We start from the raw sequence: 10,594 nt of genomic DNA on the forward strand, positions 1-10,594 counted from the left end.
TTTAGAGCCATTCTCCACCCTTCTTTGCTCCTGTAAGAGCATATTTGTCCATAACTTTAGAGCCATTCTCCACCCTTCTTTGCTCCTGTACAGCATATTTGTCCATAACTTTAGAGCCATTCTCCACCCTTCTTTGCTCCCGTACCAGCATATTTGTCCATAACTTTAGAGCCATTCTCCACCCTTCTTTGCTTCCGTACCAGCATATTTGTCCATAACTTTAGAGCCATTCTCCACCCTTCTTTGCTCCCGTACCAGCATATTTGTCCATAACTTTAGAGCCATTCTCCACCCTTCTTTGCTCCTGTACCAGCATATTTGTCCATAAATTTAGAGCCATTCTCCACCCTTCTTTGCTCCCGTACCAGCATATTTGTCCATAACTTTAGAGCCATTCTCCACCCTTCTTTGCTCCCGTACCAGCATATTTGTCCATAACTTTAGAGCCATTCTCCACCCTTCTTTGCTCCCGTACCAGCATATTTGTCCATAAATTTAGAGCCATTCTCCACCCTTCTTTGCTCCTGTACCAGCATATTTGTCCATAAATTTAGAGCCATTCTCCACCCTTCTTTGCTCCTGTACCAGCATATTTGTCCATAAATTTAGAGCCATTCTCCACCCTTCTTTGCTCCTGTACCAGCATATTTGTCCATAACTTTAGAGCCATTCTCCACCCTTCTTTGCTCCTGTACCAGCATATTTGTCCATAAATTTAGAGCCATTCTCCACCCTTCTTTGCTCCTGTACCAGCATATTTGTCCATAAATTTAGAGCCATTCTCCACCCTTCTTTGCTCCTGTACCAGCATATTTGTCCATAAATTTAGAGCCATTCTCCACCCTTCTTTGCTCCTGTACCAGCATATTTGTCCATAACTTTAGAGCCATTCTCCACCCTTCTTTGCTCCCGTACCAGCATATTTGTCCATAACTTTAGAGCCATTCTCCACCCTTCTTTGCTCCGTACCAGCATATTTGTCCATAACTTTAGAGCCATTCTCCACCCTTCTTTGCTCCCGTACCAGCATATTTGTCCATAACTTTAGAGCCATTCTCCACCCTTCTTTGCTCCTGTACCAGCATATTTGTCCATAACTTTAGAGCCATTCTCCACCCTTCTTTGCTCCTGTACCAGCATATTTGTCCATAACTTTAGAGCCATTCTCCACCCTTCTTTGCTCCTGTACCAGCATATTTGTCCATAACTTTAGAGCCATTCTCCACCCTTCTTTGCTCCTGTACCAGCATATTTGTCCATAAATTTAGAGCCATTCTCCACCCTTCTTTGCTCCTGTACCAGCATATTTGTCCATAACTTTAGAGCCATTCTCCACCCTTCTTTGCTCCTGTACCAGCATATTTGTCCATAACTTTAGAGCCATTCTCCACCCTTCTTTGCTCCTGTACCAGCATATTTGTCCATAACTTTAGAGCCATTCTCCACCCTTCTTTGCTCCTGTACCAGCATATTTGTCCATAACTTTAGAGCCATTCTCCACCCTTCTTTGCTCCTGTACCAGCATATTTGTCCATAACTTTAGAGCCATTCTCCACCCTTCTTTGCTCCCGTACCAGCATATTGTCCATAACTTTAGAGCCATTCTCCACCCTTCTTGCTCCTGTACCAGCATATTTGTCCATAACTTTGGAGCCATTCTCCACCCTTCTTTGCTCCGTACCAGCATATTTGTCCATAACTTTGGAGCCATTCTCCACCCTTCTTTGCTCTGTACCAGCATATTTGTCCATAACTTTGGAGCCATTCTCCACCCTTCTTTGCTCCTGTACCAGCATATTTGTCCATAACTTTGGAGCCATTCTCCACCCTTCTTTGCTCCTGTACCAGCATATTTGTCCATAACTTTAGAGCCATTCTCCACCCTTCTTTGCTCCTGTACCAGCATATTTGTCCATAACTTTGGAGCCATTCTCCACCCTTCTTTGCTCCTGTACCAGCATATTTGTCCATAACTTTGGAGCCATTCCTCCACCCTTCTTTGCTCCTGTACCAGCATATTTGTCCATAACTTTGGAGCCATTCTCCACCCTTCTTTGCTCCCGTACCAGCATATTTGTCCATAAATTTAGAGCCATTCTCCACCCTTCTTTGCTCCTGTACCAGCATATTTGTCCATAAATTTAGAGCCATTCTCCACCCTTCTTTGCTCCTGTACCAGCATATTTGTCCATAAATTTAGAGCCATTCTCCACCCTTCTTTGCTCCTGTACCAGCATATTTGTCCATAAATTTAGAGCCATTCTCCACCCTTCTTTGCTCCCGTACCAGCATATTTGTCCATAAATTTAGAGCCATTCTCCACCCTTCTTTGCTCCCGTACCAGCATATTTGTCCATAACTTTAGAGCCATTCTCCACCCTTCTTTGCTCCCGTACCAGCATATTTGTCCATAATTTAGAGCCATTCTCCACCCTTCTTTGCTCCTGTAGCAGCATATTTGTCCATAAATTTAGAGCCATTCTCCACCCTTCTTTGCTCCCGTACCAGCATATTTGTCCATAACTTTAGAGCCATTCTCCACCCTTCTTTGCTCCTGTACAGCATATTTGTCCATAAATTTAGAGCCATTCTCCACCCTTCTTTGCTCCTGTACCAGCATATTTGTCCATAAATTTAGAGCCATTCTCCACCCTTCTTTGCTCCTGTACCAGCATATTTGTCCATAAATTTAGAGCCATTCTCCACCCTTCTTTGCTCCTGTACCAGCATATTTGTCCATAAATTTAGAGCCATTCTCCACCCTTCTTTGCTCCTGTACCAGCATATTTGTCCATAAATTTAGAGCCATTCTCCACCCTTCTTTGCTCCTGTACCAGCATATTTGTCCATAACTTTAGAGCCATTCTCCACCCTTCTTTGCTCCTGTACCAGCATATTTGTCCATAAATTTAGAGCCATTCTCCACCCTTCTTTGCTCCTGTACCAGCATATTTGTCCATAAATTTAGAGCCATTCTCCACCCTTCTTTGCTCCTGTACCAGCATATTTGTCCATAAATTTAGAGCCATTCTCCACCCTTCTTTGCTCCTGTACCAGCATATTTGTCCATAAATTTAGAGCCATTCTCCACCCTTCTTTGCTCCTGTACCAGCATATTTGTCCATAACTTTAGAGCCATTCTCCACCCTTCTTTGCTCCTGTACCAGCATATTTGTCCATAATTTAGAGCCATTCTCCACCCTTCTTTGCTCCTGTACCAGCATATTTGTCCATAAATTTAGAGCCATTCTCCACCCTTCTTTGCTCCTGTACCAGCATATTTGTCCATAACTTTAGAGCCATTCTCCACCCTTCTTTGCTCCTGTACCAGCATATTTGTCCATAAATTTAGAGCCATTCTCCACCCTTCTTTGCTCCTGTACCAGCATATTTGTCCATAAATTTAGAGCCATTCTCCACCCTTCTTTGCTCCTGTACCAGCATATTTGTCCATAATTTAGAGCCATTCTCCACCCTTCTTTGCTCCTGTACCAGCATATTTGTCCATAACTTTAGAGCCATTCTCCACCCTTCTTTGCTCCTGTACCAGCATATTTGTCCATAAATTTAGAGCCATTCTCCACCCTTCTTTGCTCCTGTACCAGCATATTTGTCCATAAATTTAGAGCCATTCTCCACCCTTCTTTGCTCCTGTACCAGCATATTTGTCCATAAATTTAGAGCCATTCTCCACCCTTCTTTGCTCCCGTACCAGCATATTTGTCCATAACTTTAGAGCCATTCTCCACCCTTCTTTGCTCCTGTACCAGCATATTTGTCCATAAATTTAGAGCCATTCTCCACCCTTCTTTGCTCCCGTACCAGCATATTTGTCCATAACTTTAGAGCCATTCTCCACCCTTCTTTGCTCCCGTACCAGCATATTTGTCCATAACTTTAGAGCCATTCTCCACCCTTCTTTGCTCCTGTACCAGCATATTTGTCCATAACTTTAGAGCCATTCTCCACCCTTCTTTGCTCCCGTACCAGCATATTTGTCCATAACTTTAGAGCCATTCTCCACCCTTCTTTGCTCCTGTACCAGCATATTTGTCCATAAATTTAGAGCCATTCTCCACCCTTCTTTGCTCCGTACCAGCATATTTGTCCATAACTTTAGAGCCATTCTCCACCCTTCTTTGCTCCTGTACCAGCATATTTGTCCATAACTTTAGAGCCATTCTCCACCCTTCTTTGCTCCTGTACCAGCATATTTGTCCATAACTTTAGAGCCATTCTCCACCCTTCTTTGCTCCTGTACCAGCATATTTGTCCATAACTTTAGAGCCATTCTCCACCCTTCTTTGCTCCTGTACCAGCATATTTGTCCATAATTTAGAGCCATTCTCCACCCTTCTTTGCTCCTGTACCAGCATATTTGTCCATAACTTTAGAGCCATTCTCCACCCTTCTTTGCTCCTGTACCAGCATATTTGTCCATAACTTTAGAGCCATTCTCCACCCTTCTTTGCTCCTGTACCAGCATATTTGTCCATAACTTTGAGCCATTCTCCACCCTTCTTTGCTCCTGTACCAGCATATTTGTCCATAACTTTGGAGCCATTCTCCACCCTTCTTTGCTCCTGTACCAGCATATTTGTCCATAACTTTGGAGCCATTCTCCACCCTTCTTTGCTCCCGTACCAGCATATTTGTCCATAACTTTGGAGCCATTCTCCACCCTTCTTTGCTCCTGTACCAGCATATTTGTCCATAACTTTGGAGCCATTCTCCACCCTTCTTTGCTCCTGTACCAGCATATTTGTCCATAACTTTGGAGCCATTCTCCACCCTTCTTTGCTCCTGTACCAGCATATTTGTCCATAACTTTGGAGCCATTCTCCACCCTTCTTTGCTCCTGTACCAGCATATTTGTCCATAACTTTGGAGCCATTCTCCACCCTTCTTTGCTCCTGTACCAGCATATTTGTCCATAACTTTGGAGCCATTCTCCACCCTTCTTTGCTCCTGTACCAGCATATTTGTCCATAACTTTGGAGCCATTCTCCACCCTTCTTTGCTCCTGTACCAGCATATTTGTCCATAACTTTGGAGCCATTCTCCACCCTTCTTTGCTCCTGTACCAGCATATTTGTCCATAACTTTAGAGCCATTCTCCACCCTTCTTTGCTCCTGTACCAGCATATTTGTCCATAACTTTAGAGCCATTACCATATTCACAAACAGCACAAGATTTTCTGAATTAACTATCAATTCCAACTTCAATCACAGCTACCTTTGTCAAAAACACTTATCATTTACATATATCTTCGATTATTTATCAAAATCCATTCACCATGAAATAACTTTAACCATATAGTATTTTCATTTGGTAATAACCAACATATATTCAGAACTACCTCCATTTCTCTGCGTCTTCAAATTAGCTCCTATATTCTTGCATCTCAGTAGAGCTTATGTCAAATCTTGTTTGGTATTATATTGTTTATTTCTTCTATCTCAAATATTTCAGCTACAAATTGCAGCAATAAATAGTCACATATATGAAAATAAGGGATGGATCTATGAACGATTAAATAGTGAGGATTCTCATTATTTTCAAAGCAACTAAGCCCATATCTTATTGTGACTTGATGAGAATTAGACAAACATGCTATGAAACAATACGTTGGGGAAGCTCTTCTAACAGTAATCAATCTGATAAAAGTTAAATAGTGCCAGATAATCTAAGGATGAATTTAATACTTTTAAAAGCTTAAAGGCCACCCATGAATGGCAGAGGCAAGGGACAGTGACATTGCTCTATCAAGCAGGACAATGCCCTGGAGACTGACCATATTACATATGATCAGCGCCCAAGCCCACCTCTCCACCCAAGCTAGGACCAAGGAGGACCAGGCAGTGGCTGCGTATGACTCAGCAGATAGACCTATAGGCTCCCCGAACCCCCCATTCCTTAGCTTACAAGGATGGTGGGGATGCAGCGACCAAAAGAACTAACGAGTCTGAGCGGGACGCGAACCCCAGTCTGGCAATCACCAGGCAAGGACACTAGCTCCAGGCCACCACAAACCTAAATGAGTCTCATAATATCTCAAATATCTATTAACATTTTTCTCTTTCCATTTGGAAAAGTACTTAGTGCAACGCAATTGACTCACTGATTACTGTTAAAACTAAAAAAACCTCCAATAAATATATATTGAGGAAAATTTGATCTCCATAATAATTCAACAGTTGGTGTCACCAGGCTGATGGTCCTAGAACAGCAACAAAAACAATTTTCTTCAGTAAGTCATGAGTTTGATGAAATCCATATATTCATATAATAGTCTTTTGCTCTATCCCCTTGAGGAGTGCAAAAAAAAAAAAAAAAAAAAAAAAGTCTTGTTTAGAAGATAGTCTCTTCGGTCAGTTCATCAGGATACCAAATGAAATATGAACTAAACATGTACGAGAAATCGTTTTCTAAATAGAAGACTTCTTGCACGTAAGGCCAGTAAGTTTAGCAATTAGAATTTCAATGAAAATTCATGGCCGAAAAATTTAATACACAATACTGAAAAAAGTTTACAGATACATTCAACTTATAAAATCTGCAGCAGGGATCCTTTTATTGCATCATTTACCTTTGACAATTTATATATATATATATATATATATATATATATATATATATATATATATATATATATATATATATATATATATATGTATATATATATATATATATATATATAATATATATATATACATAGTTGAGATATGAATTCAATTGCCAAATCAGAATACGAGATGTTAAAATATTTTAAAATGACAGACCACGGCCGAGTGACCTGATACTACTTCATCTAACTTATCATTCAGAGCCAAATTCTCATTGAACAAATATGAATACTTTTGATAACGCATACTTGCATGATTTTGACAAAAAGAGAATGTAAACGTACGTATGAAACGCAAATCTCTTTAAAAAGTTAAAATGGATATCAAACGATTTTTTTTTTTTATTTCCCGGGAATCCATATCGGTCGAAGAAAATATTGAAGCGAAACATTGTCCCACCATCAGCCCGTTAAAATTATGCCATACCTTACAGTCATAAGAAATGTTGTCAGTAAACACAAGCCGATATAATTACATTTGAAGTGTACAGAGAGAGAGAGAGAGAGAGAGAGAGAGAGAGAGAGAGAGAGAGAGAGAGAGAGAGAGAGAGAGAGTTGCCTTACCTTACCTTATTGCCTCGTATATCCACAAGAGAGTTGCTAATGCATCTTCCGGTGTATTTTGCATCTTCCAGTCTTGGATGGTCTGGGATGCATCTTAGGTATTTATCGAGCTTATTCTTAAACACATCTACGCTCACTCCTGATATGTGTCTTAGATGAGCTGGTAGCACATTAAATAGTCGCTGCATTATCGATGCTGGTGCGTAGTAGATTAATGTCCTGTGCGCCTTCCTTAGTTTTCCTTAGAATCCAGGAAGCCAAAAAATAAAGGATTCAGTTTTGAACCCATATAAAAATGAGTAATCTTAGAACCACTACACAGTTTTTGAAATATCTTTTTGCATTATAAAGCAGAAACTAAATTTTAATAACTGTTGCAAAAACTAGCGCTATAAAAAAAAAAAAAACTCAAAGTATTTAGTTTCATCAAGCTTTTTTTTCGTGTATTTCTTCAAAGTGAATTCCCAAAGCTTGCTTTCCTCCAAGAATTCGTTCAAGCCCTTCCATGAAACTTTTCCATTTCTTCTTCTTTTGCCTTCTCAGTTCTCACAGCTTGGCAATTTAGAGAGAGAGAGAGAGAGAGAGAGAGAGAGAGAGAGAGAGAGAGAGAGAGAGAGAAAAAAATATATTACGAATTAAAAAACCAATTTGGTCTATTACAGTGATAACGTGTTCGCCTAGCATTCTCATGGCAGCAGATCGATCCCAGCCTGGGACCATGAGTTTGAAATATACACTATAGTCCATTTCTTTTAGCGAGTCATATTTGCACCGACTCGCAGCGGTGCCCTTTTAGCTCGGAAAAGTTTCCTGATCGCTGATTGGTTGGACAAGATAATTCTAACCAATCAGCGACCAGGAAACTTTTCCGAGCTAAAAGGGCACCATTGCGAGTCGGTGCAAATATGACTCGTTAAAAGAAATGGACTATAGTGAGCATCTATTCTGATGACACTGGAAGTGAAACCAGACACCTTTGATACGCCATTATCAGAGAATTAAAAAACAATTCTACGCAGATATTTACTATATGACAATTATTTCATTATGCCATAGGAAATAACAAGCAATGGTCCAATTTCAAAAGATTTAATCAAACTGGTAGTTTTTGACATCAACTGTACTCATTCCTCCACTTCCGTATATAAACAAAATTCAATTAAAATATATGGTTCCCGAATGATGGACCATTTGATAATTCAAGTATCCTTCACAATTTCTGTTATGAACTGCAGGCATTCTATTTTCAATTTTTTTTCTTTTTCATCTAATTTTCTTTAAATTTTTTGCAATATTCCGTTTCATAAGTAAGATACGCTTATGACATTTCCTATAACGTTTTGAGTAATTAACTTCTTATACATATAAGATTAAAATGCACATCCCTCTCTCTCTCTCTCTCTCTCTCTCTCTCTCTCTCTCTCTCTCTCTCTCTCTCTCTCTCTCTCTCTCTCTCTCACCAGTCCAGGACAATATAAAAGAAGAGAAAATGTGCATATTCCGAAAATATGACTATAGGAATCAAGTATTTTTGGAAAATATCAGTCATCGCATCATCAATAAAATTTTCGATATTAGCAAGTATTATGTGAGACCAATAACTAATTTGAATATAATAATTTAAATTTTAGACAATGTTTTATTTGTTTTTTTTGGATTCCTGTTAGAACGTATGTAAAATTCCCAGACTCAAGAAATAATGTGTGATTCAAAAGTCCACGATGTGATCTATAATTTTTGTCAAAGTATATCTGTGTCCAGATTGAATTTATGGATATGAACCGACCTAATCACTGCACGAAGCAGGTCATGATTTAAGAATGCTAAATGTTGAGAGGTTAAAGGTATCTTGTTTGACTTTCAGTATCATCCGTAGAGAAACTCACCAGAACTCTAACACCACGACAAGATATTTCTCCATTGAAGTTATTAGGACGAACGAATTAAAAAATGCATTTAAAATTATTCTAATGTGCTCTATATATTAATAATTTGTGCGCATTTAAAAGAAAAAAAAGTTTGCCTGGTTATATGATAGTTTCCATTGCAGAGTAATGTATAGAAGAATCTTGATAATTTTTTCCTTCACTATAGATGGAATTGCCTAGCAAATGATGCATTTCTGAAATTGGATCTCTACAGGCTATAGGACTCAAAAACTTGGTAAATAGTGTAAGATAAATGGACAATAAGTATGGTTACACAAGGATGACAAGAGATAAATCTGTTGCACCATCACCTTGATCAGAGAGAGAGAGAGAGAGAGAGAGAGAGAGAGAGAGAGATCATTAATGCATCTGCCAAAAATAGAAAATGCAACCAATCGTAGCCAATTCATGCTCCAGCCCCCCCCCCCCCTCTCTCTCTCTCTCTCTCTCTCTCTCTCTCTCTCTCTCTCTCTCCTCTCCTCTCAGGTCAAGAAAACAATGCTATCTGATTTAACTCATGCTACTCGCTCTATTCCCCACCCCTCTGGAGGGGGGAGAAGAAGTAGTCATACCTTTGGGAAAAGGGGTACCCAGGAGGTAAACTCGGAAACCTAATCTCCCACAATTTGCCGAAACTACTAGGTTCTAGTTAGGAAAGGGAGACGGGGTGGTAAGGGTTGAATATGTACTGTATATGTGCGTGTGTGGGTGTTTCCATATCATATCTATCCATCTATCTATCTATCTCTATATATCTATCTATCTATCTATCTATATATATGTATTATATATATGTATGTATGTATATATATATTCATTTATATATATGTATATTTATATATATGTGCTGTATATAAATATATATATATATATATATATGTATGATATATATATATATATATATATATGTACTGTATATATATATATATATATATACTGTATATATATATATATATATATGCATATATATATAAATATGTATATATATATATATATATATAAATATGTATATATATATATATATATATATATATATGTATATATATATATATATATAGTATATATGTAAATATATACAGTATATGTATATATGTATATATATATACACATATATATATATATATATATATATATATACAGGTATATATATACTGTACTGGTAGCAGACACAGAAGAGAAGCTTGACCGACTAGTGACAGAATTTGGAAGGGTGTGTGAGAGAAGGAAGTTGAGAGTTAATGTGGGTAAGAGTAAGGTTATGAGATGTACGAGAAGGGAAGGTGGTGCAAGGTTGAATGTCATGTTGAATGGAGAGTTACTTGAGGAGGTGGATCAGTTTAAGTACTTGGGGTCTGTTGTTGCAGCAAATGGTGGAGTGGAAGCAGATGTACGTCAGAGAGTCAATGAAGGTTGCAAAGTGTTGGGGGCAGTTAAGGGAGTAGTAAAAAATAGAGGGTTGGGCATGAATGTAAAGAG

Source organism: Palaemon carinicauda, chromosome 1 (genome assembly GCF_036898095.1).
Source record: "Palaemon carinicauda isolate YSFRI2023 chromosome 1, ASM3689809v2, whole genome shotgun sequence".
NCBI classification, from domain to species: domain Eukaryota; kingdom Metazoa; phylum Arthropoda; class Malacostraca; order Decapoda; family Palaemonidae; genus Palaemon; species Palaemon carinicauda.